Source organism: Heptranchias perlo, unplaced genomic scaffold (assembly GCF_035084215.1).
Source record: "Heptranchias perlo isolate sHepPer1 unplaced genomic scaffold, sHepPer1.hap1 HAP1_SCAFFOLD_384, whole genome shotgun sequence".
Lineage (NCBI taxonomy): Eukaryota > Metazoa > Chordata > Chondrichthyes > Hexanchiformes > Hexanchidae > Heptranchias > Heptranchias perlo.
Window position 1 is genome coordinate 12264 of NW_027139396.1, and position 27413 is coordinate 39676.

The window sequence follows — 27413 nt, forward strand, 5'->3', positions numbered from 1 at the left end:
GTCGTTTTATCGAGGGCCAGAAGCCTGCCTGTGAAAGGGAAGGATCAGCCGGTCGGCCCCCTGCTGGTCGCTGCTGCTCGTGGAGCAGGCGTGCGTGTCCTCAGCCTCTCGGACAGGTTCCTCAGGCGGTTGAGGCAGCTCCCCCAGGTGGCCCAGTGGTCGAGGACGCAACCTTTTAAATCGTTGAGACCCGGGTTCCAATCCCGGTCGGGGGGATGATTTTCTGGTGCAGATTAATTGGCACCACTCAAAGAAAGTCTCCCCTCCTGAGCGCAATGCTCCACCCTCACCACCACTGCCTTTTCCTCACCGAGACAAACAGACAGTCCGTCCAGTCCAGGAGCGCAGTTTTCATTTGTACTCAGACCCTGCTTGTTCAAAGTTAAGTTATTTTGCAGTTTGAATTATAATCGCTGCCTGCGTGCGAGCGAGCGAGCGAGCGAACGAGCGGCACTCAGCCCAGGAGAAGAAAAGAATAGCACTGAGCTGAGAAAGTAAGTGCAATATATCAGCTTTATTCTCAGTCATAATACGTACACACGGACAGAGACGCTGGGAAAGAGCTGTTTTTCCTTTTGAATATCTCCCCACAGGGAGGTGCACCGTTGCCAGAGACACTGCAATACTGGGTCGATGCGTGGAGTGGACGGAGCCAAGCCCCTATTCCATCTCCCTGTTGCAAAATTCAATTTAATATTCGGTCCCGAAGCCGAGAAGCGATAACCTCCTGAATAGACGTTTGCCATTTGACTGAGTGTGAAAAGACTGAGTGTCAAAGTGGAAATGGCAAGTCAAGCCCTCTGCTGGTGACACTGCTGCTACTGTAGGGAGCCATGTGTTCAGCCTTCTGTATATGTTTGCAGGGGATTGAGGGCAACTCCCCTGGTGGTCCAGTGGTTAGGACGCAACATTTAAAACTCGTTGAGACCCGGGTTCGAATCCTGGTCAGGGGATGATTTTCTGGTGCAGATTAATTGGCACCGTTCAAGAAAATCTCCCATCCTGAGCACAATGCTCCACCCAAACCAGTGCCTTTTACTCACCTTAACACTCAGTTAGCAGCACAGTTTGATCTCACAGCTTCCAATGTGGCCATTCACAGTGCACTCCCTCCAAACACACACGCACTGTCTGCTCGCATTTTTAAAGTCAGCAACGTGAAGTTATTTCGCCTCTCGCTTGTGGCAGTTTGAACGTTAACATTGTGTCTCTCTCGCGCTCTCTGTTTCGGGAAATGTCTGACTTGGAAACAATTAATTCTGGAACTGCCAGTTTAAAACTGCAGTAATTTTTCACACAACAACTGGAGTTGAATGTTTCAGGTCAGGAGACCAAGTCTGTGGAAGGTGGCACGTCCCAATACACAGGCTTGCAGCTTCCTGAAAAGTGACCTGAGACTGACGTCTTTCCCTCCAAGGTAAAACTGCAAGAGGGAAAAGGAAGAAAGGGAGTGGCACTCATCCATCCCAGGAGTAAACAAAAAAACCACAGTTGCAATATCTCAGCATTCTGAGTAATAATACAGGCTCCAAAAATCCGTTCAGCATTTTGAATATCTCCCCACAGGGAGGTGCACCGTTGCCAGAGACACTGTAATACTGGGTCGATGCGTGGAGTGGACGGAGCAAGCTCTTGTTCCATCTCCCGGTTCCAAAAATCAATTTAATATTTGGTCCCCAGATAGGGGACATATCAGATATTAAACTGATAAGAACAGAAACTTTTTTTTTTTTTTTTCTGACACTCTGGGGTGCCTTATTGCCTTACAGATTCATTCCAGATTCCTTGCAGTGACATTACATCAAGCCAAAGCTCTACAAGCCAAAGCTCTACACTCTGCCCGAGGGGATTTCTCCCTGACTGCATCCCCCCGGCATACAATGGCAGGAAGGCTCCAAATGGTTGCCTTCCCCCACTTGACCACTTGATCTTCGCCAAAAGGCCGAGAAGCGATAACGCGCTCGATGCGAATTGATCTCCGCTCCTGTTTTCCCTCCCTCTTTGGTCTCTGGCTGACTGTGTCTAAAGCAGTCTGGAAGCACTGCCGTTCTCTCCCACTCTGGGCACATTTTTGCCACCGTTTCTAATTGCAACAGTGGATCAGTTTAAAGAAGTTGCCGTTTTTTCCTTTCTTGCTAGGATTGCTTGACAGATTGGTAAATTTGCCAGTCGGCCACCGATCAGATGGGAGAAGGTGGTGTCTCAACGGACCTCCGTCAGTCAGTCTCAGTCACTAACTCACTGCCGTGGAAGGAAACCGCTTTAAAGAAAACTAGTGACGTGACGTGACGTGTCTCACAGCGAGTGAGTGAGATTGCAACGGCCAATTGAGAAAGAGGTGAGGTGCTGACAATCAGCAGCTCGTGTTTAAACGTTCATTCCACAGCAGGCAAGACCAATCAAAAGAAAATACTGCAGATGCTGGCTCGGCTGGCTGGGCTGGCTGGCTGGAAATGGGAAATAAATACACAAGACGTGTTAAAGGCTGGTTAAACTGTCGAAAGAAACAAGGCGTTAATGTTTCAGAAGTGCCTATTGAAAGATGTCTCTCAAGCTGCTCCCTGACTGGGCCCTGTCCATTGTCACGTTAATCCCAGGGCGGGGCGGGACTGCTTTGACCAGGAGACCTGTTTTCTGGGACGCAGGTGTGACATTCCAGGGAGTGCACCTGCTTTGTGCTGATTCGAAACGACCACGACAACGGCAACTTGCAGTTCTATATTACCACGACAACGCGCGTGTATATATTGCTACAGCAACAACTGGAGGCGGGACATTTCCCTTGAAGGGCGACATGCAAACAACCATCGCCGGCACCGCATCGCTGCAGTATTTTCTCCCAGAGTGTATCATCGGATATACGGTACGATATTTGAGCGGAATTAATCTCTCAGAGCATCAGCACGTTGCGAGCGAAGGGACGTTTTGATTCTTAAAACCTGCCCTTGCAATCGTAAAAGGTAGCGAATGCTGTCTAGTGGCAGTGTGTGGCGACACAAGGCATACTTACCTGGCAGGGGAGAATCTGTGATCCCGAAGGCGGATCTCCCAGGACGAGGCTAGCCCATTGCACTTGGGGTGTGCGCTGACGCCTGCGATGTCCCCAAATGCGGGATACTCGACTGCAAAATTTGTGGTAGTGGGGGACTGCGTTCGCGCTCTCCCCTGCATCGAAACGAAAAGTTAGATTGTCGACCCCGCGGTCCACCAATCGGATGGGTGACGGTGTTGTGTGTGTGTGTGTGTGTGTGTGTGTACGTATGTCAGTCAGTCTCTCACTCAGAGCTGCTGTGGAAGGAAACCTTTTTAAAAAGAACTTGCATATCGAAAGAAAGATGTGTCTCAAGCTGCCGGGGCCCTGTCCATTGTCACGTTAATGGCTGGACTGCTTTGACCAGGAGACCTGTTTCCTGGGTCGGAGGTGTGAGATTCCAGGGGACCTGCTTTGTGCTGATTTCCAACGGCCGTCCCTCCCTCCCTCCCCCCAGGCCTTCCTTCTGAACAACTTTGTCGTTTTATCGAGGGCCAGAAGCCTGCCTGTGAAAGGGAAGGATCAGCCGGTCGGCCCCCTGCTGGTCGCTGCTGCTCGTGGAGCAGGCGTGCGTGTCCTCAGCCTCTCGGACAGGTTCCTCAGGCGGTTGAGGCAGCTCCCCCAGGTGGCCCAGTGGTCGAGGACGCAACCTTTTAAATCGTTGAGACCCGGGTTCCAATCCCGGTCGGGGGGATGATTTTCTGGTGCAGATTAATTGGCACCACTCAAAGAAAGTCTCCCCTCCTGAGCGCAATGCTCCACCCTCACCACCACTGCCTTTTCCTCACCGAGACAAACAGACAGTCCGTCCAGTCCAGGAGCGCAGTTTTCATTTGTACTCAGACCCTGCTTGTTCAAAGTTAAGTTATTTTGCAGTTTGAATTATAATCGCTGCCTGCGTGCGAGCGAGCGAGCGAGCGAACGAGCGGCACTCAGCCCAGGAGAAGAAAAGAATAGCACTGAGCTGAGAAAGTAAGTGCAATATATCAGCTTTATTCTCAGTCATAATACGTACACACGGACAGAGACGCTGGGAAAGAGCTGTTTTTCCTTTTGAATATCTCCCCACAGGGAGGTGCACCGTTGCCAGAGACACTGCAATACTGGGTCGATGCGTGGAGTGGACGGAGCCAAGCCCCTATTCCATCTCCCTGTTGCAAAATTCAATTTAATATTCGGTCCCGAAGCCGAGAAGCGATAACCTCCTGAATAGACGTTTGCCATTTGACTGAGTGTGAAAAGACTGAGTGTCAAAGTGGAAATGGCAAGTCAAGCCCTCTGCTGGTGACACTGCTGCTACTGTAGGGAGCCATGTGTTCAGCCTTCTGTATATGTTTGCAGGGGATTGAGGGCAACTCCCCTGGTGGTCCAGTGGTTAGGACGCAACATTTAAAACTCGTTGAGACCCGGGTTCGAATCCTGGTCAGGGGATGATTTTCTGGTGCAGATTAATTGGCACCGTTCAAGAAAATCTCCCATCCTGAGCACAATGCTCCACCCAAACCAGTGCCTTTTACTCACCTTAACACTCAGTTAGCAGCACAGTTTGATCTCACAGCTTCCAATGTGGCCATTCACAGTGCACTCCCTCCAAACACACACGCACTGTCTGCTCGCATTTTTAAAGTCAGCAACGTGAAGTTATTTCGCCTCTCGCTTGTGGCAGTTTGAACGTTAACATTGTGTCTCTCTCGCGCTCTCTGTTTCGGGAAATGTCTGACTTGGAAACAATTAATTCTGGAACTGCCAGTTTAAAACTGCAGTAATTTTTCACACAACAACTGGAGTTGAATGTTTCAGGTCAGGAGACCAAGTCTGTGGAAGGTGGCACGTCCCAATACACAGGCTTGCAGCTTCCTGAAAAGTGACCTGAGACTGACGTCTTTCCCTCCAAGGTAAAACTGCAAGAGGGAAAAGGAAGAAAGGGAGTGGCACTCATCCATCCCAGGAGTAAACAAAAAAACCACAGTTGCAATATCTCAGCATTCTGAGTAATAATACAGGCTCCAAAAATCCGTTCAGCATTTTGAATATCTCCCCACAGGGAGGTGCACCGTTGCCAGAGACACTGTAATACTGGGTCGATGCGTGGAGTGGACGGAGCAAGCTCTTGTTCCATCTCCCGGTTCCAAAAATCAATTTAATATTTGGTCCCCAGATAGGGGACATATCAGATATTAAACTGATAAGAACAGAAACTTTTTTTTTTTTTTTTCTGACACTCTGGGGTGCCTTATTGCCTTACAGATTCATTCCAGATTCCTTGCAGTGACATTACATCAAGCCAAAGCTCTACAAGCCAAAGCTCTACACTCTGCCCGAGGGGATTTCTCCCTGACTGCATCCCCCCGGCATACAATGGCAGGAAGGCTCCAAATGGTTGCCTTCCCCCACTTGACCACTTGATCTTCGCCAAAAGGCCGAGAAGCGATAACGCGCTCGATGCGAATTGATCTCCGCTCCTGTTTTCCCTCCCTCTTTGGTCTCTGGCTGACTGTGTCTAAAGCAGTCTGGAAGCACTGCCGTTCTCTCCCACTCTGGGCACATTTTTGCCACCGTTTCTAATTGCAACAGTGGATCAGTTTAAAGAAGTTGCCGTTTTTTCCTTTCTTGCTAGGATTGCTTGACAGATTGGTAAATTTGCCAGTCGGCCACCGATCAGATGGGAGAAGGTGGTGTCTCAACGGACCTCCGTCAGTCAGTCTCAGTCACTAACTCACTGCCGTGGAAGGAAACCGCTTTAAAGAAAACTAGTGACGTGACGTGACGTGTCTCACAGCGAGTGAGTGAGATTGCAACGGCCAATTGAGAAAGAGGTGAGGTGCTGACAATCAGCAGCTCGTGTTTAAACGTTCATTCCACAGCAGGCAAGACCAATCAAAAGAAAATACTGCAGATGCTGGCTCGGCTGGCTGGGCTGGCTGGCTGGAAATGGGAAATAAATACACAAGACGTGTTAAAGGCTGGTTAAACTGTCGAAAGAAACAAGGCGTTAATGTTTCAGAAGTGCCTATTGAAAGATGTCTCTCAAGCTGCTCCCTGACTGGGCCCTGTCCATTGTCACGTTAATCCCAGGGCGGGGCGGGACTGCTTTGACCAGGAGACCTGTTTTCTGGGACGCAGGTGTGACATTCCAGGGAGTGCACCTGCTTTGTGCTGATTCGAAACGACCACGACAACGGCAACTTGCAGTTCTATATTACCACGACAACGCGCGTGTATATATTGCTACAGCAACAACTGGAGGCGGGACATTTCCCTTGAAGGGCGACATGCAAACAACCATCGCCGGCACCGCATCGCTGCAGTATTTTCTCCCAGAGTGTATCATCGGATATACGGTACGATATTTGAGCGGAATTAATCTCTCAGAGCATCAGCACGTTGCGAGCGAAGGGACGTTTTGATTCTTAAAACCTGCCCTTGCAATCGTAAAAGGTAGCGAATGCTGTCTAGTGGCAGTGTGTGGCGACACAAGGCATACTTACCTGGCAGGGGAGAATCTGTGATCCCGAAGGCGGATCTCCCAGGACGAGGCTAGCCCATTGCACTTGGGGTGTGCGCTGACGCCTGCGATGTCCCCAAATGCGGGATACTCGACTGCAAAATTTGTGGTAGTGGGGGACTGCGTTCGCGCTCTCCCCTGCATCGAAACGAAAAGTTAGATTGTCGACCCCGCGGTCCACCAATCGGATGGGTGACGGTGTTGTGTGTGTGTGTGTGTGTGTGTGTGTACGTATGTCAGTCAGTCTCTCACTCAGAGCTGCTGTGGAAGGAAACCTTTTTAAAAAGAACTTGCATATCGAAAGAAAGATGTGTCTCAAGCTGCCGGGGCCCTGTCCATTGTCACGTTAATGGCTGGACTGCTTTGACCAGGAGACCTGTTTCCTGGGTCGGAGGTGTGAGATTCCAGGGGACCTGCTTTGTGCTGATTTCCAACGGCCGTCCCTCCCTCCCTCCCCCCAGGCCTTCCTTCTGAACAACTTTGTCGTTTTATCGAGGGCCAGAAGCCTGCCTGTGAAAGGGAAGGATCAGCCGGTCGGCCCCCTGCTGGTCGCTGCTGCTCGTGGAGCAGGCGTGCGTGTCCTCAGCCTCTCGGACAGGTTCCTCAGGCGGTTGAGGCAGCTCCCCCAGGTGGCCCAGTGGTCGAGGACGCAACCTTTTAAATCGTTGAGACCCGGGTTCCAATCCCGGTCGGGGGGATGATTTTCTGGTGCAGATTAATTGGCACCACTCAAAGAAAGTCTCCCCTCCTGAGCGCAATGCTCCACCCTCACCACCACTGCCTTTTCCTCACCGAGACAAACAGACAGTCCGTCCAGTCCAGGAGCGCAGTTTTCATTTGTACTCAGACCCTGCTTGTTCAAAGTTAAGTTATTTTGCAGTTTGAATTATAATCGCTGCCTGCGTGCGAGCGAGCGAGCGAGCGAACGAGCGGCACTCAGCCCAGGAGAAGAAAAGAATAGCACTGAGCTGAGAAAGTAAGTGCAATATATCAGCTTTATTCTCAGTCATAATACGTACACACGGACAGAGACGCTGGGAAAGAGCTGTTTTTCCTTTTGAATATCTCCCCACAGGGAGGTGCACCGTTGCCAGAGACACTGCAATACTGGGTCGATGCGTGGAGTGGACGGAGCCAAGCCCCTATTCCATCTCCCTGTTGCAAAATTCAATTTAATATTCGGTCCCGAAGCCGAGAAGCGATAACCTCCTGAATAGACGTTTGCCATTTGACTGAGTGTGAAAAGACTGAGTGTCAAAGTGGAAATGGCAAGTCAAGCCCTCTGCTGGTGACACTGCTGCTACTGTAGGGAGCCATGTGTTCAGCCTTCTGTATATGTTTGCAGGGGATTGAGGGCAACTCCCCTGGTGGTCCAGTGGTTAGGACGCAACATTTAAAACTCGTTGAGACCCGGGTTCGAATCCTGGTCAGGGGATGATTTTCTGGTGCAGATTAATTGGCACCGTTCAAGAAAATCTCCCATCCTGAGCACAATGCTCCACCCAAACCAGTGCCTTTTACTCACCTTAACACTCAGTTAGCAGCACAGTTTGATCTCACAGCTTCCAATGTGGCCATTCACAGTGCACTCCCTCCAAACACACACGCACTGTCTGCTCGCATTTTTAAAGTCAGCAACGTGAAGTTATTTCGCCTCTCGCTTGTGGCAGTTTGAACGTTAACATTGTGTCTCTCTCGCGCTCTCTGTTTCGGGAAATGTCTGACTTGGAAACAATTAATTCTGGAACTGCCAGTTTAAAACTGCAGTAATTTTTCACACAACAACTGGAGTTGAATGTTTCAGGTCAGGAGACCAAGTCTGTGGAAGGTGGCACGTCCCAATACACAGGCTTGCAGCTTCCTGAAAAGTGACCTGAGACTGACGTCTTTCCCTCCAAGGTAAAACTGCAAGAGGGAAAAGGAAGAAAGGGAGTGGCACTCATCCATCCCAGGAGTAAACAAAAAAACCACAGTTGCAATATCTCAGCATTCTGAGTAATAATACAGGCTCCAAAAATCCGTTCAGCATTTTGAATATCTCCCCACAGGGAGGTGCACCGTTGCCAGAGACACTGTAATACTGGGTCGATGCGTGGAGTGGACGGAGCAAGCTCTTGTTCCATCTCCCTGTTCCAAAAATCAATTTAATATTTGGTCCCCAGATAGGGGACATATCAGATATTAAACTGATAAGAACAGAAACTTTTTTTTTTTTTTTTCTGACACTCTGGGGTGCCTTATTGCCTTACAGATTCATTCCAGATTCCTTGCAGTGACATTACATCAAGCCAAAGCTCTACAAGCCAAAGCTCTACACTCTGCCCGAGGGGATTTCTCCCTGACTGCATCCCCCCGGCATACAATGGCAGGAAGGCTCCAAATGGTTGCCTTCCCCCACTTGACCACTTGATCTTCGCCAAAAGGCCGAGAAGCGATAACGCGCTCGATGCGAATTGATCTCCGCTCCTGTTTTCCCTCCCTCTTTGGTCTCTGGCTGACTGTGTCTAAAGCAGTCTGGAAGCACTGCCGTTCTCTCCCACTCTGGGCACATTTTTGCCACCGTTTCTAATTGCAACAGTGGATCAGTTTAAAGAAGTTGCCGTTTTTTCCTTTCTTGCTAGGATTGCTTGACAGATTGGTAAATTTGCCAGTCGGCCACCGATCAGATGGGAGAAGGTGGTGTCTCAACGGACCTCCGTCAGTCAGTCTCAGTCACTAACTCACTGCCGTGGAAGGAAACCGCTTTAAAGAAAACTAGTGACGTGACGTGACGTGTCTCACAGCGAGTGAGTGAGATTGCAACGGCCAATTGAGAAAGAGGTGAGGTGCTGACAATCAGCAGCTCGTGTTTAAACGTTCATTCCACAGCAGGCAAGACCAATCAAAAGAAAATACTGCAGATGCTGGCTCGGCTGGCTGGGCTGGCTGGCTGGAAATGGGAAATAAATACACAAGACGTGTTAAAGGCTGGTTAAACTGTCGAAAGAAACAAGGCGTTAATGTTTCAGAAGTGCCTATTGAAAGATGTCTCTCAAGCTGCTCCCTGACTGGGCCCTGTCCATTGTCACGTTAATCCCAGGGCGGGGCGGGACTGCTTTGACCAGGAGACCTGTTTTCTGGGACGCAGGTGTGACATTCCAGGGAGTGCACCTGCTTTGTGCTGATTCGAAACGACCACGACAACGGCAACTTGCAGTTCTATATTACCACGACAACGCGCGTGTATATATTGCTACAGCAACAACTGGAGGCGGGACATTTCCCTTGAAGGGCGACATGCAAACAACCATCGCCGGCACCGCATCGCTGCAGTATTTTCTCCCAGAGTGTATCATCGGATATACGGTACGATATTTGAGCGGAATTAATCTCTCAGAGCATCAGCACGTTGCGAGCGAAGGGACGTTTTGATTCTTAAAACCTGCCCTTGCAATCGTAAAAGGTAGCGAATGCTGTCTAGTGGCAGTGTGTGGCGACACAAGGCATACTTACCTGGCAGGGGAGAATCTGTGATCCCGAAGGCGGATCTCCCAGGACGAGGCTAGCCCATTGCACTTGGGGTGTGCGCTGACGCCTGCGATGTCCCCAAATGCGGGATACTCGACTGCAAAATTTGTGGTAGTGGGGGACTGCGTTCGCGCTCTCCCCTGCATCGAAACGAAAAGTTAGATTGTCGACCCCGCGGTCCACCAATCGGATGGGTGACGGTGTTGTGTGTGTGTGTGTGTGTGTGTGTGTACGTATGTCAGTCAGTCTCTCACTCAGAGCTGCTGTGGAAGGAAACCTTTTTAAAAAGAACTTGCATATCGAAAGAAAGATGTGTCTCAAGCTGCCGGGGCCCTGTCCATTGTCACGTTAATGGCTGGACTGCTTTGACCAGGAGACCTGTTTCCTGGGTCGGAGGTGTGAGATTCCAGGGGACCTGCTTTGTGCTGATTTCCAACGGCCGTCCCTCCCTCCCTCCCCCCAGGCCTTCCTTCTGAACAACTTTGTCGTTTTATCGAGGGCCAGAAGCCTGCCTGTGAAAGGGAAGGATCAGCCGGTCGGCCCCCTGCTGGTCGCTGCTGCTCGTGGAGCAGGCGTGCGTGTCCTCAGCCTCTCGGACAGGTTCCTCAGGCGGTTGAGGCAGCTCCCCCAGGTGGCCCAGTGGTCGAGGACGCAACCTTTTAAATCGTTGAGACCCGGGTTCCAATCCCGGTCGGGGGGATGATTTTCTGGTGCAGATTAATTGGCACCACTCAAAGAAAGTCTCCCCTCCTGAGCGCAATGCTCCACCCTCACCACCACTGCCTTTTCCTCACCGAGACAAACAGACAGTCCGTCCAGTCCAGGAGCGCAGTTTTCATTTGTACTCAGACCCTGCTTGTTCAAAGTTAAGTTATTTTGCAGTTTGAATTATAATCGCTGCCTGCGTGCGAGCGAGCGAGCGAGCGAACGAGCGGCACTCAGCCCAGGAGAAGAAAAGAATAGCACTGAGCTGAGAAAGTAAGTGCAATATATCAGCTTTATTCTCAGTCATAATACGTACACACGGACAGAGACGCTGGGAAAGAGCTGTTTTTCCTTTTGAATATCTCCCCACAGGGAGGTGCACCGTTGCCAGAGACACTGCAATACTGGGTCGATGCGTGGAGTGGACGGAGCCAAGCCCCTATTCCATCTCCCTGTTGCAAAATTCAATTTAATATTCGGTCCCGAAGCCGAGAAGCGATAACCTCCTGAATAGACGTTTGCCATTTGACTGAGTGTGAAAAGACTGAGTGTCAAAGTGGAAATGGCAAGTCAAGCCCTCTGCTGGTGACACTGCTGCTACTGTAGGGAGCCATGTGTTCAGCCTTCTGTATATGTTTGCAGGGGATTGAGGGCAACTCCCCTGGTGGTCCAGTGGTTAGGACGCAACATTTAAAACTCGTTGAGACCCGGGTTCGAATCCTGGTCAGGGGATGATTTTCTGGTGCAGATTAATTGGCACCGTTCAAGAAAATCTCCCATCCTGAGCACAATGCTCCACCCAAACCAGTGCCTTTTACTCACCTTAACACTCAGTTAGCAGCACAGTTTGATCTCACAGCTTCCAATGTGGCCATTCACAGTGCACTCCCTCCAAACACACACGCACTGTCTGCTCGCATTTTTAAAGTCAGCAACGTGAAGTTATTTCGCCTCTCGCTTGTGGCAGTTTGAACGTTAACATTGTGTCTCTCTCGCGCTCTCTGTTTCGGGAAATGTCTGACTTGGAAACAATTAATTCTGGAACTGCCAGTTTAAAACTGCAGTAATTTTTCACACAACAACTGGAGTTGAATGTTTCAGGTCAGGAGACCAAGTCTGTGGAAGGTGGCACGTCCCAATACACAGGCTTGCAGCTTCCTGAAAAGTGACCTGAGACTGACGTCTTTCCCTCCAAGGTAAAACTGCAAGAGGGAAAAGGAAGAAAGGGAGTGGCACTCATCCATCCCAGGAGTAAACAAGAAAACCACAGTTGCAATATCTCAGCATTCTGAGTAATAATACAGGCTCCAAAAATCCGTTCAGCATTTTGAATATCTCCCCACAGGGAGGTGCACCGTTGCCAGAGACACTGTAATACTGGGTCGATGCGTGGAGTGGACGGAGCAAGCTCTTGTTCCATCTCCCTGTTCCAAAAATCAATTTAATATTTGGTCCCCAGATAGGGGACATATCAGATATTAAACTGATAAGAACAGAAACTTTTTTTTTTTTTTTTCTGACACTCTGGGGTGCCTTATTGCCTTACAGATTCATTCCAGATTCCTTGCAGTGACATTACATCAAGCCAAAGCTCTACAAGCCAAAGCTCTACACTCTGCCCGAGGGGATTTCTCCCTGACTGCATCCCCCCGGCATACAATGGCAGGAAGGCTCCAAATGGTTGCCTTCCCCCACTTGACCACTTGATCTTCGCCAAAAGGCCGAGAAGCGATAACGCGCTCGATGCGAATTGATCTCCGCTCCTGTTTTCCCTCCCTCTTTGGTCTCTGGCTGACTGTGTCTAAAGCAGTCTGGAAGCACTGCCGTTCTCTCCCACTCTGGGCACATTTTTGCCACCGTTTCTAATTGCAACAGTGGATCAGTTTAAAGAAGTTGCCGTTTTTTCCTTTCTTGCTAGGATTGCTTGACAGATTGGTAAATTTGCCAGTCGGCCACCGATCAGATGGGAGAAGGTGGTGTCTCAACGGACCTCCGTCAGTCAGTCTCAGTCACTAACTCACTGCCGTGGAAGGAAACCGCTTTAAAGAAAACTAGTGACGTGACGTGACGTGTCTCACAGCGAGTGAGTGAGATTGCAACGGCCAATTGAGAAAGAGGTGAGGTGCTGACAATCAGCAGCTCGTGTTTAAACGTTCATTCCACAGCAGGCAAGACCAATCAAAAGAAAATACTGCAGATGCTGGCTCGGCTGGCTGGGCTGGCTGGCTGGAAATGGGAAATAAATACACAAGACGTGTTAAAGGCTGGTTAAACTGTCGAAAGAAACAAGGCGTTAATGTTTCAGAAGTGCCTATTGAAAGATGTCTCTCAAGCTGCTCCCTGACTGGGCCCTGTCCATTGTCACGTTAATCCCAGGGCGGGGCGGGACTGCTTTGACCAGGAGACCTGTTTTCTGGGACGCAGGTGTGACATTCCAGGGAGTGCACCTGCTTTGTGCTGATTCGAAACGACCACGACAACGGCAACTTGCAGTTCTATATTACCACGACAACGCGCGTGTATATATTGCTACAGCAACAACTGGAGGCGGGACATTTCCCTTGAAGGGCGACATGCAAACAACCATCGCCGGCACCGCATCGCTGCAGTATTTTCTCCCAGAGTGTATCATCGGATATACGGTACGATATTTGAGCGGAATTAATCTCTCAGAGCATCAGCACGTTGCGAGCGAAGGGACGTTTTGATTCTTAAAACCTGCCCTTGCAATCGTAAAAGGTAGCGAATGCTGTCTAGTGGCAGTGTGTGGCGACACAAGGCATACTTACCTGGCAGGGGAGAATCTGTGATCCCGAAGGCGGATCTCCCAGGACGAGGCTAGCCCATTGCACTTGGGGTGTGCGCTGACGCCTGCGATGTCCCCAAATGCGGGATACTCGACTGCAAAATTTGTGGTAGTGGGGGACTGCGTTCGCGCTCTCCCCTGCATCGAAACGAAAAGTTAGATTGTCGACCCCGCGGTCCACCAATCGGATGGGTGACGGTGTTGTGTGTGTGTGTGTGTGTGTGTGTGTACGTATGTCAGTCAGTCTCTCACTCAGAGCTGCTGTGGAAGGAAACCTTTTTAAAAAGAACTTGCATATCGAAAGAAAGATGTGTCTCAAGCTGCCGGGGCCCTGTCCATTGTCACGTTAATGGCTGGACTGCTTTGACCAGGAGACCTGTTTCCTGGGTCGGAGGTGTGAGATTCCAGGGGACCTGCTTTGTGCTGATTTCCAACGGCCGTCCCTCCCTCCCTCCCCCCAGGCCTTCCTTCTGAACAACTTTGTCGTTTTATCGAGGGCCAGAAGCCTGCCTGTGAAAGGGAAGGATCAGCCGGTCGGCCCCCTGCTGGTCGCTGCTGCTCGTGGAGCAGGCGTGCGTGTCCTCAGCCTCTCGGACAGGTTCCTCAGGCGGTTGAGGCAGCTCCCCCAGGTGGCCCAGTGGTCGAGGACGCAACCTTTTAAATCGTTGAGACCCGGGTTCCAATCCCGGTCGGGGGGATGATTTTCTGGTGCAGATTAATTGGCACCACTCAAAGAAAGTCTCCCCTCCTGAGCGCAATGCTCCACCCTCACCACCACTGCCTTTTCCTCACCGAGACAAACAGACAGTCCGTCCAGTCCAGGAGCGCAGTTTTCATTTGTACTCAGACCCTGCTTGTTCAAAGTTAAGTTATTTTGCAGTTTGAATTATAATCGCTGCCTGCGTGCGAGCGAGCGAGCGAGCGAACGAGCGGCACTCAGCCCAGGAGAAGAAAAGAATAGCACTGAGCTGAGAAAGTAAGTGCAATATATCAGCTTTATTCTCAGTCATAATACGTACACACGGACAGAGACGCTGGGAAAGAGCTGTTTTTCCTTTTGAATATCTCCCCACAGGGAGGTGCACCGTTGCCAGAGACACTGCAATACTGGGTCGATGCGTGGAGTGGACGGAGCCAAGCCCCTATTCCATCTCCCTGTTGCAAAATTCAATTTAATATTCGGTCCCGAAGCCGAGAAGCGATAACCTCCTGAATAGACGTTTGCCATTTGACTGAGTGTGAAAAGACTGAGTGTCAAAGTGGAAATGGCAAGTCAAGCCCTCTGCTGGTGACACTGCTGCTACTGTAGGGAGCCATGTGTTCAGCCTTCTGTATATGTTTGCAGGGGATTGAGGGCAACTCCCCTGGTGGTCCAGTGGTTAGGACGCAACATTTAAAACTCGTTGAGACCCGGGTTCGAATCCTGGTCAGGGGATGATTTTCTGGTGCAGATTAATTGGCACCGTTCAAGAAAATCTCCCATCCTGAGCACAATGCTCCACCCAAACCAGTGCCTTTTACTCACCTTAACACTCAGTTAGCAGCACAGTTTGATCTCACAGCTTCCAATGTGGCCATTCACAGTGCACTCCCTCCAAACACACACGCACTGTCTGCTCGCATTTTTAAAGTCAGCAACGTGAAGTTATTTCGCCTCTCGCTTGTGGCAGTTTGAACGTTAACATTGTGTCTCTCTCGCGCTCTCTGTTTCGGGAAATGTCTGACTTGGAAACAATTAATTCTGGAACTGCCAGTTTAAAACTGCAGTAATTTTTCACACAACAACTGGAGTTGAATGTTTCAGGTCAGGAGACCAAGTCTGTGGAAGGTGGCACGTCCCAATACACAGGCTTGCAGCTTCCTGAAAAGTGACCTGAGACTGACGTCTTTCCCTCCAAGGTAAAACTGCAAGAGGGAAAAGGAAGAAAGGGAGTGGCACTCATCCATCCCAGGAGTAAACAAGAAAACCACAGTTGCAATATCTCAGCATTCTGAGTAATAATACAGGCTCCAAAAATCCGTTCAGCATTTTGAATATCTCCCCACAGGGAGGTGCACCGTTGCCAGAGACACTGTAATACTGGGTCGATGCGTGGAGTGGACGGAGCAAGCTCTTGTTCCATCTCCCTGTTCCAAAAATCAATTTAATATTTGGTCCCCAGATAGGGGACATATCAGATATTAAACTGATAAGAACAGAAACTTTTTTTTTTTTTTTTCTGACACTCTGGGGTGCCTTATTGCCTTACAGATTCATTCCAGATTCCTTGCAGTGACATTACATCAAGCCAAAGCTCTACAAGCCAAAGCTCTACACTCTGCCCGAGGGGATTTCTCCCTGACTGCATCCCCCCGGCATACAATGGCAGGAAGGCTCCAAATGGTTGCCTTCCCCCACTTGACCACTTGATCTTCGCCAAAAGGCCGAGAAGCGATAACGCGCTCGATGCGAATTGATCTCCGCTCCTGTTTTCCCTCCCTCTTTGGTCTCTGGCTGACTGTGTCTAAAGCAGTCTGGAAGCACTGCCGTTCTCTCCCACTCTGGGCACATTTTTGCCACCGTTTCTAATTGCAACAGTGGATCAGTTTAAAGAAGTTGCCGTTTTTTCCTTTCTTGCTAGGATTGCTTGACAGATTGGTAAATTTGCCAGTCGGCCACCGATCAGATGGGAGAAGGTGGTGTCTCAACGGACCTCCGTCAGTCAGTCTCAGTCACTAACTCACTGCCGTGGAAGGAAACCGCTTTAAAGAAAACTAGTGACGTGACGTGACGTGTCTCACAGCGAGTGAGTGAGATTGCAACGGCCAATTGAGAAAGAGGTGAGGTGCTGACAATCAGCAGCTCGTGTTTAAACGTTCATTCCACAGCAGGCAAGACCAATCAAAAGAAAATACTGCAGATGCTGGCTCGGCTGGCTGGGCTGGCTGGCTGGAAATGGGAAATAAATACACAAGACGTGTTAAAGGCTGGTTAAACTGTCGAAAGAAACAAGGCGTTAATGTTTCAGAAGTGCCTATTGAAAGATGTCTCTCAAGCTGCTCCCTGACTGGGCCCTGTCCATTGTCACGTTAATCCCAGGGCGGGGCGGGACTGCTTTGACCAGGAGACCTGTTTTCTGGGACGCAGGTGTGACATTCCAGGGAGTGCACCTGCTTTGTGCTGATTCGAAACGACCACGACAACGGCAACTTGCAGTTCTATATTACCACGACAACGCGCGTGTATATATTGCTACAGCAACAACTGGAGGCGGGACATTTCCCTTGAAGGGCGACATGCAAACAACCATCGCCGGCACCGCATCGCTGCAGTATTTTCTCCCAGAGTGTATCATCGGATATACGGTACGATATTTGAGCGGAATTAATCTCTCAGAGCATCAGCACGTTGCGAGCGAAGGGACGTTTTGATTCTTAAAACCTGCCCTTGCAATCGTAAAAGGTAGCGAATGCTGTCTAGTGGCAGTGTGTGGCGACACAAGGCATACTTACCTGGCAGGGGAGAATCTGTGATCCCGAAGGCGGATCTCCCAGGACGAGGCTAGCCCATTGCACTTGGGGTGTGCGCTGACGCCTGCGATGTCCCCAAATGCGGGATACTCGACTGCAAAATTTGTGGTAGTGGGGGACTGCGTTCGCGCTCTCCCCTGCATCGAAACGAAAAGTTAGATTGTCGACCCCGCGGTCCACCAATCGGATGGGTGACGGTGTTGTGTGTGTGTGTGTGTGTGTGTGTGTACGTATGTCAGTCAGTCTCTCACTCAGAGCTGCTGTGGAAGGAAACCTTTTTAAAAAGAACTTGCATATCGAAAGAAAGATGTGTCTCAAGCTGCCGGGGCCCTGTCCATTGTCACGTTAATGGCTGGACTGCTTTGACCAGGAGACCTGTTTCCTGGGTCGGAGGTGTGAGATTCCAGGGGACCTGCTTTGTGCTGATTTCCAACGGCCGTCCCTCCCTCCCTCCCCCCAGGCCTTCCTTCTGAACAACTTTGTCGTTTTATCGAGGGCCAGAAGCCTGCCTGTGAAAGGGAAGGATCAGCCGGTCGGCCCCCTGCTGGTCGCTGCTGCTCGTGGAGCAGGCGTGCGTGTCCTCAGCCTCTCGGACAGGTTCCTCAGGCGGTTGAGGCAGCTCCCCCAGGTGGCCCAGTGGTCGAGGACGCAACCTTTTAAATCGTTGAGACCCGGGTTCCAATCCCGGTCGGGGGGATGATTTTCTGGTGCAGATTAATTGGCACCACTCAAAGAAAGTCTCCCCTCCTGAGCGCAATGCTCCACCCTCACCACCACTGCCTTTTCCTCACCGAGACAAACAGACAGTCCGTCCAGTCCAGGAGCGCAGTTTTCATTTGTACTCAGACCCTGCTTGTTCAAAGTTAAGTTATTTTGCAGTTTGAATTATAATCGCTGCCTGCGTGCGAGCGAGCGAGCGAGCGAACGAGCGGCACTCAGCCCAGGAGAAGAAAAGAATAGCACTGAGCTGAGAAAGTAAGTGCAATATATCAGCTTTATTCTCAGTCATAATACGTACACACGGACAGAGACGCTGGGAAAGAGCTGTTTTTCCTTTTGAATATCTCCCCACAGGGAGGTGCACCGTTGCCAGAGACACTGCAATACTGGGTCGATGCGTGGAGTGGACGGAGCCAAGCCCCTATTCCATCTCCCTGTTGCAAAATTCAATTTAATATTCGGTCCCGAAGCCGAGAAGCGATAACCTCCTGAATAGACGTTTGCCATTTGACTGAGTGTGAAAAGACTGAGTGTCAAAGTGGAAATGGCAAGTCAAGCCCTCTGCTGGTGACACTGCTGCTACTGTAGGGAGCCATGTGTTCAGCCTTCTGTATATGTTTGCAGGGGATTGAGGGCAACTCCCCTGGTGGTCCAGTGGTTAGGACGCAACATTTAAAACTCGTTGAGACCCGGGTTCGAATCCTGGTCAGGGGATGATTTTCTGGTGCAGATTAATTGGCACCGTTCAAGAAAATCTCCCATCCTGAGCACAATGCTCCACCCAAACCAGTGCCTTTTACTCACCTTAACACTCAGTTAGCAGCACAGTTTGATCTCACAGCTTCCAATGTGGCCATTCACAGTGCACTCCCTCCAAACACACACGCACTGTCTGCTCGCATTTTTAAAGTCAGCAACGTGAAGTTATTTCGCCTCTCGCTTGTGGCAGTTTGAACGTTAACATTGTGTCTCTCTCGCGCTCTCTGTTTCGGGAAATGTCTGACTTGGAAACAATTAATTCTGGAACTGCCAGTTTAAAACTGCAGTAATTTTTCACACAACAACTGGAGTTGAATGTTTCAGGTCAGGAGACCAAGTCTGTGGAAGGTGGCACGTCCCAATACACAGGCTTGCAGCTTCCTGAAAAGTGACCTGAGACTGACGTCTTTCCCTCCAAGGTAAAACTGCAAGAGGGAAAAGGAAGAAAGGGAGTGGCACTCATCCATCCCAGGAGTAAACAAGAAAACCACAGTTGCAATATCTCAGCATTCTGAGTAATAATACAGGCTCCAAAAATCCGTTCAGCATTTTGAATATCTCCCCACAGGGAGGTGCACCGTTGCCAGAGACACTGTAATACTGGGTCGATGCGTGGAGTGGACGGAGCAAGCTCTTGTTCCATCTCCCTGTTCCAAAAATCAATTTAATATTTGGTCCCCAGATAGGGGACATATCAGATATTAAACTGATAAGAACAGAAACTTTTTTTTTTTTTTTTCTGACACTCTGGGGTGCCTTATTGCCTTACAGATTCATTCCAGATTCCTTGCAGTGACATTACATCAAGCCAAAGCTCTACAAGCCAAAGCTCTACACTCTGCCCGAGGGGATTTCTCCCTGACTGCATCCCCCCGGCATACAATGGCAGGAAGGCTCCAAATGGTTGCCTTCCCCCACTTGACCACTTGATCTTCGCCAAAAGGCCGAGAAGCGATAACGCGCTCGATGCGAATTGATCTCCGCTCCTGTTTTCCCTCCCTCTTTGGTCTCTGGCTGACTGTGTCTAAAGCAGTCTGGAAGCACTGCCGTTCTCTCCCACTCTGGGCACATTTTTGCCACCGTTTCTAATTGCAACAGTGGATCAGTTTAAAGAAGTTGCCGTTTTTTCCTTTCTTGCTAGGATTGCTTGACAGATTGGTAAATTTGCCAGTCGGCCACCGATCAGATGGGAGAAGGTGGTGTCTCAACGGACCTCCGTCAGTCAGTCTCAGTCACTAACTCACTGCCGTGGAAGGAAACCGCTTTAAAGAAAACTAGTGACGTGACGTGACGTGTCTCACAGCGAGTGAGTGAGATTGCAACGGCCAATTGAGAAAGAGGTGAGGTGCTGACAATCAGCAGCTCGTGTTTAAACGTTCATTCCACAGCAGGCAAGACCAATCAAAAGAAAATACTGCAGATGCTGGCTCGGCTGGCTGGGCTGGCTGGCTGGAAATGGGAAATAAATACACAAGACGTGTTAAAGGCTGGTTAAACTGTCGAAAGAAACAAGGCGTTAATGTTTCAGAAGTGCCTATTGAAAGATGTCTCTCAAGCTGCTCCCTGACTGGGCCCTGTCCATTGTCACGTTAATCCCAGGGCGGGGCGGGACTGCTTTGACCAGGAGACCTGTTTTCTGGGACGCAGGTGTGACATTCCAGGGAGTGCACCTGCTTTGTGCTGATTCGAAACGACCACGACAACGGCAACTTGCAGTTCTATATTACCACGACAACGCGCGTGTATATATTGCTACAGCAACAACTGGAGGCGGGACATTTCCCTTGAAGGGCGACATGCAAACAACCATCGCCGGCACCGCATCGCTGCAGTATTTTCTCCCAGAGTGTATCATCGGATATACGGTACGATATTTGAGCGGAATTAATCTCTCAGAGCATCAGCACGTTGCGAGCGAAGGGACGTTTTGATTCTTAAAACCTGCCCTTGCAATCGTAAAAGGTAGCGAATGCTGTCTAGTGGCAGTGTGTGGCGACACAAGGCATACTTACCTGGCAGGGGAGAATCTGTGATCCCGAAGGCGGATCTCCCAGGACGAGGCTAGCCCATTGCACTTGGGGTGTGCGCTGACGCCTGCGATGTCCCCAAATGCGGGATACTCGACTGCAAAATTTGTGGTAGTGGGGGACTGCGTTCGCGCTCTCCCCTGCATCGAAACGAAAAGTTAGATTGTCGACCCCGCGGTCCACCAATCGGATGGGTGACGGTGTTGTGTGTGTGTGTGTGTGTGTGTGTGTACGTATGTCAGTCAGTCTCTCACTCAGAGCTGCTGTGGAAGGAAACCTTTTTAAAAAGAACTTGCATATCGAAAGAAAGATGTGTCTCAAGCTGCCGGGGCCCTGTCCATTGTCACGTTAATGGCTGGACTGCTTTGACCAGGAGACCTGTTTCCTGGGTCGGAGGTGTGAGATTCCAGGGGACCTGCTTTGTGCTGATTTCCAACGGCCGTCCCTCCCTCCCTCCCCCCAGGCCTTCCTTCTGAACAACTTTGTCGTTTTATCGAGGGCCAGAAGCCTGCCTGTGAAAGGGAAGGATCAGCCGGTCGGCCCCCTGCTGGTCGCTGCTGCTCGTGGAGCAGGCGTGCGTGTCCTCAGCCTCTCGGACAGGTTCCTCAGGCGGTTGAGGCAGCTCCCCCAGGTGGCCCAGTGGTCGAGGACGCAACCTTTTAAATCGTTGAGACCCGGGTTCCAATCCCGGTCGGGGGGATGATTTTCTGGTGCAGATTAATTGGCACCACTCAAAGAAAGTCTCCCCTCCTGAGCGCAATGCTCCACCCTCACCACCACTGCCTTTTCCTCACCGAGACAAACAGACAGTCCGTCCAGTCCAGGAGCGCAGTTTTCATTTGTACTCAGACCCTGCTTGTTCAAAGTTAAGTTATTTTGCAGTTTGAATTATAATCGCTGCCTGCGTGCGAGCGAGCGAGCGAGCGAACGAGCGGCACTCAGCCCAGGAGAAGAAAAGAATAGCACTGAGCTGAGAAAGTAAGTGCAATATATCAGCTTTATTCTCAGTCATAATACGTACACACGGACAGAGACGCTGGGAAAGAGCTGTTTTTCCTTTTGAATATCTCCCCACAGGGAGGTGCACCGTTGCCAGAGACACTGCAATACTGGGTCGATGCGTGGAGTGGACGGAGCCAAGCCCCTATTCCATCTCCCTGTTGCAAAATTCAATTTAATATTCGGTCCCGAAGCCGAGAAGCGATAACCTCCTGAATAGACGTTTGCCATTTGACTGAGTGTGAAAAGACTGAGTGTCAAAGTGGAAATGGCAAGTCAAGCCCTCTGCTGGTGACACTGCTGCTACTGTAGGGAGCCATGTGTTCAGCCTTCTGTATATGTTTGCAGGGGATTGAGGGCAACTCCCCTGGTGGTCCAGTGGTTAGGACGCAACATTTAAAACTCGTTGAGACCCGGGTTCGAATCCTGGTCAGGGGATGATTTTCTGGTGCAGATTAATTGGCACCGTTCAAGAAAATCTCCCATCCTGAGCACAATGCTCCACCCAAACCAGTGCCTTTTACTCACCTTAACACTCAGTTAGCAGCACAGTTTGATCTCACAGCTTCCAATGTGGCCATTCACAGTGCACTCCCTCCAAACACACACGCACTGTCTGCTCGCATTTTTAAAGTCAGCAACGTGAAGTTATTTCGCCTCTCGCTTGTGGCAGTTTGAACGTTAACATTGTGTCTCTCTCGCGCTCTCTGTTTCGGGAAATGTCTGACTTGGAAACAATTAATTCTGGAACTGCCAGTTTAAAACTGCAGTAATTTTTCACACAACAACTGGAGTTGAATGTTTCAGGTCAGGAGACCAAGTCTGTGGAAGGTGGCACGTCCCAATACACAGGCTTGCAGCTTCCTGAAAAGTGACCTGAGACTGACGTCTTTCCCTCCAAGGTAAAACTGCAAGAGGGAAAAGGAAGAAAGGGAGTGGCACTCATCCATCCCAGGAGTAAACAAGAAAACCACAGTTGCAATATCTCAGCATTCTGAGTAATAATACAGGCTCCAAAAATCCGTTCAGCATTTTGAATATCTCCCCACAGGGAGGTGCACCGTTGCCAGAGACACTGTAATACTGGGTCGATGCGTGGAGTGGACGGAGCAAGCTCTTGTTCCATCTCCCTGTTCCAAAAATCAATTTAATATTTGGTCCCCAGATAGGGGACATATCAGATATTAAACTGATAAGAACAGAAACTTTTTTTTTTTTTTTTCTGACACTCTGGGGTGCCTTATTGCCTTACAGATTCATTCCAGATTCCTTGCAGTGACATTACATCAAGCCAAAGCTCTACAAGCCAAAGCTCTACACTCTGCCCGAGGGGATTTCTCCCTGACTGCATCCCCCCGGCATACAATGGCAGGAAGGCTCCAAATGGTTGCCTTCCCCCACTTGACCACTTGATCTTCGCCAAAAGGCCGAGAAGCGATAACGCGCTCGATGCGAATTGATCTCCGCTCCTGTTTTCCCTCCCTCTTTGGTCTCTGGCTGACTGTGTCTAAAGCAGTCTGGAAGCACTGCCGTTCTCTCCCACTCTGGGCACATTTTTGCCACCGTTTCTAATTGCAACAGTGGATCAGTTTAAAGAAGTTGCCGTTTTTTCCTTTCTTGCTAGGATTGCTTGACAGATTGGTAAATTTGCCAGTCGGCCACCGATCAGATGGGAGAAGGTGGTGTCTCAACGGACCTCCGTCAGTCAGTCTCAGTCACTAACTCACTGCCGTGGAAGGAAACCGCTTTAAAGAAAACTAGTGACGTGACGTGACGTGTCTCACAGCGAGTGAGTGAGATTGCAACGGCCAATTGAGAAAGAGGTGAGGTGCTGACAATCAGCAGCTCGTGTTTAAACGTTCATTCCACAGCAGGCAAGACCAATCAAAAGAAAATACTGCAGATGCTGGCTCGGCTGGCTGGGCTGGCTGGCTGGAAATGGGAAATAAATACACAAGACGTGTTAAAGGCTGGTTAAACTGTCGAAAGAAACAAGGCGTTAATGTTTCAGAAGTGCCTATTGAAAGATGTCTCTCAAGCTGCTCCCTGACTGGGCCCTGTCCATTGTCACGTTAATCCCAGGGCGGGGCGGGACTGCTTTGACCAGGAGACCTGTTTTCTGGGACGCAGGTGTGACATTCCAGGGAGTGCACCTGCTTTGTGCTGATTCGAAACGACCACGACAACGGCAACTTGCAGTTCTATATTACCACGACAACGCGCGTGTATATATTGCTACAGCAACAACTGGAGGCGGGACATTTCCCTTGAAGGGCGACATGCAAACAACCATCGCCGGCACCGCATCGCTGCAGTATTTTCTCCCAGAGTGTATCATCGGATATACGGTACGATATTTGAGCGGAATTAATCTCTCAGAGCATCAGCACGTTGCGAGCGAAGGGACGTTTTGATTCTTAAAACCTGCCCTTGCAATCGTAAAAGGTAGCGAATGCTGTCTAGTGGCAGTGTGTGGCGACACAAGGCATACTTACCTGGCAGGGGAGAATCTGTGATCCCGAAGGCGGATCTCCCAGGACGAGGCTAGCCCATTGCACTTGGGGTGTGCGCTGACGCCTGCGATGTCCCCAAATGCGGGATACTCGACTGCAAAATTTGTGGTAGTGGGGGACTGCGTTCGCGCTCTCCCCTGCATCGAAACGAAAAGTTAGATTGTCGACCCCGCGGTCCACCAATCGGATGGGTGACGGTGTTGTGTGTGTGTGTGTGTGTGTGTGTGTACGTATGTCAGTCAGTCTCTCACTCAGAGCTGCTGTGGAAGGAAACCTTTTTAAAAAGAACTTGCATATCGAAAGAAAGATGTGTCTCAAGCTGCCGGGGCCCTGTCCATTGTCACGTTAATGGCTGGACTGCTTTGACCAGGAGACCTGTTTCCTGGGTCGGAGGTGTGAGATTCCAGGGGACCTGCTTTGTGCTGATTTCCAACGGCCGTCCCTCCCTCCCTCCCCCCAGGCCTTCCTTCTGAACAACTTTGTCGTTTTATCGAGGGCCAGAAGCCTGCCTGTGAAAGGGAAGGATCAGCCGGTCGGCCCCCTGCTGGTCGCTGCTGCTCGTGGAGCAGGCGTGCGTGTCCTCAGCCTCTCGGACAGGTTCCTCAGGCGGTTGAGGCAGCTCCCCCAGGTGGCCCAGTGGTCGAGGACGCAACCTTTTAAATCGTTGAGACCCGGGTTCCAATCCCGGTCGGGGGGATGATTTTCTGGTGCAGATTAATTGGCACCACTCAAAGAAAGTCTCCCCTCCTGAGCGCAATGCTCCACCCTCACCACCACTGCCTTTTCCTCACCGAGACAAACAGACAGTCCGTCCAGTCCAGGAGCGCAGTTTTCATTTGTACTCAGACCCTGCTTGTTCAAAGTTAAGTTATTTTGCAGTTTGAATTATAATCGCTGCCTGCGTGCGAGCGAGCGAGCGAGCGAACGAGCGGCACTCAGCCCAGGAGAAGAAAAGAATAGCACTGAGCTGAGAAAGTAAGTGCAATATATCAGCTTTATTCTCAGTCATAATACGTACACACGGACAGAGACGCTGGGAAAGAGCTGTTTTTCCTTTTGAATATCTCCCCACAGGGAGGTGCACCGTTGCCAGAGACACTGCAATACTGGGTCGATGCGTGGAGTGGACGGAGCCAAGCCCCTATTCCATCTCCCTGTTGCAAAATTCAATTTAATATTCGGTCCCGAAGCCGAGAAGCGATAACCTCCTGAATAGACGTTTGCCATTTGACTGAGTGTGAAAAGACTGAGTGTCAAAGTGGAAATGGCAAGTCAAGCCCTCTGCTGGTGACACTGCTGCTACTGTAGGGAGCCATGTGTTCAGCCTTCTGTATATGTTTGCAGGGGATTGAGGGCAACTCCCCTGGTGGTCCAGTGGTTAGGACGCAACATTTAAAACTCGTTGAGACCCGGGTTCGAATCCTGGTCAGGGGATGATTTTCTGGTGCAGATTAATTGGCACCGTTCAAGAAAATCTCCCATCCTGAGCGCAATGCTCCACCCAAACCAGTGCCTTTTACTCACCTTAACACTCAGTTAGCAGCACAGTTTGATCTCACAGCTTCCAATGTGGCCATTCACAGTGCACTCCCTCCAAACACACACGCACTGTCTGCTCGCATTTTTAAAGTCAGCAACGTGAAGTTATTTCGCCTCTCGCTTGTGGCAGTTTAAACGTTAACATTGTGTCTCTCTCGCGCTCTCTGTTTCGGGAAATGTCTGACTTGGAAACAATTAATTCTGGAACTGCCAGTTTAAAACTGCAGTAATTTTTCACACAACAACTGGAGTTAAATGTTTCAGGTCAGGAGACCAAGTCTGTGGAAGGTGGCACGTCCCAATACACAGGCTTGCAGCTTCCTGAAAAGTGACCTGAGACTGACGTCTTTCCCTCCAAGGTAAAACTGCAAGAGGGAAAAGGAAGAAAGGGAATGGCACTCATCCATCCCAGGAGTAAACAAGAAAACCACAGTTGCAATATCTCAGCATTCTGAGTAATAATACAGGCTCCAAAAATCCGTTCAGCATTTTGAATATCTCCCCACAGGGAGGTGCACCGTTGCCAGAGACACTGTAATACTGGGTCGATGCGTGGAGTGGACGGAGCAAGCTCTTGTTCCATCTCCCTGTTCCAAAAATCAATTTAATATTTGGTCCCCAGATAGGGGACATATCAGATATTAAACTGATAAGAACAGAAACTTTTTTTTTTTTTTTCTGACACTCTGGGGTGCCTTATTGCCTTACAGATTCATTCCAGATTCCTTGCAGTGACATTACATCAAGCCAAAGCTCTACAAGCCAAAGCTCTACACTCTGCCCGAGGGGATTTCTCCCTGACTGCATCCCCCCGGCATACAATGGCAGGAAGGCTCCAAATGGTTGCCTTCCCCCACTTGACCACTTGATCTTCGCCAAAAGGCCGAGAAGCGATAACGCGCTCGATGCGAATTGATCTCCGCTCCTGTTTTCCCTCCCTCTTTGGTCTCTGGCTGACTGTGTCTAAAGCAGTCTGGAAGCACTGCCGTTCTCTCCCACTCTGGGCACATTTTTGCCACCGTTTCTAATTGCAACAGTGGATCAGTTTAAAGAAGTTGCCGTTTTTTCCTTTCTTGCTAGGATTGCTTGACAGATTGGTAAATTTGCCAGTCGGCCACCGATCAGATGGGAGAAGGTGGCGTCTCAACGGACCTCCGTCAGTCAGTCTCAGTCACTAACTCATTGCCGTGGAAGGAAACCGCTTTAAAGAAAACTAGTGACGTGACGTGACGTGTCTCACAGCGAGTGAGTGAGATTGCAACGGCCAATTGAGAAAGAGGTGAGGTGCTGACAATCAGCAGCTCGTGTTTAAACGTTCATTCCACAGCAGGCAAGACCAATCAAAAGAAAATACTGCAGATGCTGGCTCGGCTGGCTGGGCTGGCTGGCTGGAAATGGGAAATAAAAACACAAGACGTGTTAAAGGCTGGTTAAACTGTCGAAAGAAACAAGGCGTTAATGTTTCAGAAGTGCCTATTGAAAGATGTCTCTCAAGCTGCTCCCTGACTGGGCCCTGTCCATTGTCACGTTAATCCCAGGGCGGGGCGGGACTGCTTTGACCAGGAGACCTGTTTTCTGGGACGCAGGTGTGACATTCCAGGGAGTGCACCTGCTTTGTGCTGATTCGAAACTACCACGACAACGGCAACTTGCAGTTCTATATTACCACGACAACGCGCGTGTATATATTGCTACAGCAACAACTGGAGGCGGGACATTTCCCTTGAAGGGCGACATGCAAACAACCATCGCCGGCACCGCATCGCTGCAGTATTTTCTCCCAGAGTGTATC

At 50.1% G+C, this 27413-nt stretch overlaps 7 non-coding genes and 16 pseudogenes across 7 annotated transcripts; 7 read left to right on the plus strand and 16 right to left on the minus strand.

The window, feature by feature from the left end:
* Nucleotides 1-592: 592 nt before the first annotated feature.
* Nucleotides 593-721, minus strand: LOC137311920 (U2 spliceosomal RNA; annotated as a pseudogene).
* An 844-nt stretch (nucleotides 722-1565) lies between these two features.
* On the minus strand, nucleotides 1566-1771 carry LOC137311862 (U2 spliceosomal RNA; annotated as a pseudogene).
* A 1231-nt stretch (nucleotides 1772-3002) lies between these two features.
* On the plus strand, nucleotides 3003-3168 carry LOC137311959 (U1 spliceosomal RNA). The gene has a single exon (XR_010960630.1). It is a non-coding gene; the product is annotated as a U1 spliceosomal RNA (small nuclear RNA).
* Nucleotides 3169-4101: 933 nt separating this feature from the next.
* Nucleotides 4102-4230, minus strand: LOC137311921 (U2 spliceosomal RNA; annotated as a pseudogene).
* An 844-nt stretch (nucleotides 4231-5074) lies between these two features.
* On the minus strand, nucleotides 5075-5280 carry LOC137311863 (U2 spliceosomal RNA; annotated as a pseudogene).
* A 1231-nt stretch (nucleotides 5281-6511) lies between these two features.
* Nucleotides 6512-6677, plus strand: LOC137311789 (U1 spliceosomal RNA). Its single transcript, XR_010960545.1, has one exon. It is a non-coding gene; the product is annotated as a U1 spliceosomal RNA (small nuclear RNA).
* Nucleotides 6678-7610: 933 nt separating this feature from the next.
* Nucleotides 7611-7739, minus strand: LOC137311922 (U2 spliceosomal RNA; annotated as a pseudogene).
* An 844-nt stretch (nucleotides 7740-8583) lies between these two features.
* Nucleotides 8584-8789, minus strand: LOC137311852 (U2 spliceosomal RNA; annotated as a pseudogene).
* A 1231-nt stretch (nucleotides 8790-10020) lies between these two features.
* On the plus strand, nucleotides 10021-10186 carry LOC137311801 (U1 spliceosomal RNA). The gene has a single exon (XR_010960556.1). It is a non-coding gene; the product is annotated as a U1 spliceosomal RNA (small nuclear RNA).
* A 933-nt stretch (nucleotides 10187-11119) lies between these two features.
* LOC137311923 (U2 spliceosomal RNA) lies at nucleotides 11120-11248 on the minus strand (annotated as a pseudogene).
* Nucleotides 11249-12092: 844 nt separating this feature from the next.
* Nucleotides 12093-12298, minus strand: LOC137311853 (U2 spliceosomal RNA; annotated as a pseudogene).
* A 1231-nt stretch (nucleotides 12299-13529) lies between these two features.
* LOC137311812 (U1 spliceosomal RNA) lies at nucleotides 13530-13695 on the plus strand. The gene has a single exon (XR_010960567.1). It is a non-coding gene; the product is annotated as a U1 spliceosomal RNA (small nuclear RNA).
* A 933-nt stretch (nucleotides 13696-14628) lies between these two features.
* Nucleotides 14629-14757, minus strand: LOC137311924 (U2 spliceosomal RNA; annotated as a pseudogene).
* An 844-nt stretch (nucleotides 14758-15601) lies between these two features.
* LOC137311855 (U2 spliceosomal RNA) lies at nucleotides 15602-15807 on the minus strand (annotated as a pseudogene).
* A 1231-nt stretch (nucleotides 15808-17038) lies between these two features.
* Nucleotides 17039-17204, plus strand: LOC137311824 (U1 spliceosomal RNA). The gene has a single exon (XR_010960578.1). It is a non-coding gene; the product is annotated as a U1 spliceosomal RNA (small nuclear RNA).
* A 933-nt stretch (nucleotides 17205-18137) lies between these two features.
* On the minus strand, nucleotides 18138-18266 carry LOC137311925 (U2 spliceosomal RNA; annotated as a pseudogene).
* Nucleotides 18267-19110: 844 nt separating this feature from the next.
* LOC137311856 (U2 spliceosomal RNA) lies at nucleotides 19111-19316 on the minus strand (annotated as a pseudogene).
* A 1231-nt stretch (nucleotides 19317-20547) lies between these two features.
* On the plus strand, nucleotides 20548-20713 carry LOC137311835 (U1 spliceosomal RNA). Its single transcript, XR_010960589.1, has one exon. It is a non-coding gene; the product is annotated as a U1 spliceosomal RNA (small nuclear RNA).
* Nucleotides 20714-21646: 933 nt separating this feature from the next.
* LOC137311926 (U2 spliceosomal RNA) lies at nucleotides 21647-21775 on the minus strand (annotated as a pseudogene).
* Nucleotides 21776-22619: 844 nt separating this feature from the next.
* Nucleotides 22620-22825, minus strand: LOC137311857 (U2 spliceosomal RNA; annotated as a pseudogene).
* Nucleotides 22826-24056: 1231 nt separating this feature from the next.
* Nucleotides 24057-24222, plus strand: LOC137311847 (U1 spliceosomal RNA). Its single transcript, XR_010960592.1, has one exon. It is a non-coding gene; the product is annotated as a U1 spliceosomal RNA (small nuclear RNA).
* A 933-nt stretch (nucleotides 24223-25155) lies between these two features.
* LOC137311927 (U2 spliceosomal RNA) lies at nucleotides 25156-25284 on the minus strand (annotated as a pseudogene).
* Nucleotides 25285-26128: 844 nt separating this feature from the next.
* Nucleotides 26129-26333, minus strand: LOC137311846 (U2 spliceosomal RNA; annotated as a pseudogene).
* Between the last annotated feature and the right edge of the window lie 1080 nt (nucleotides 26334-27413).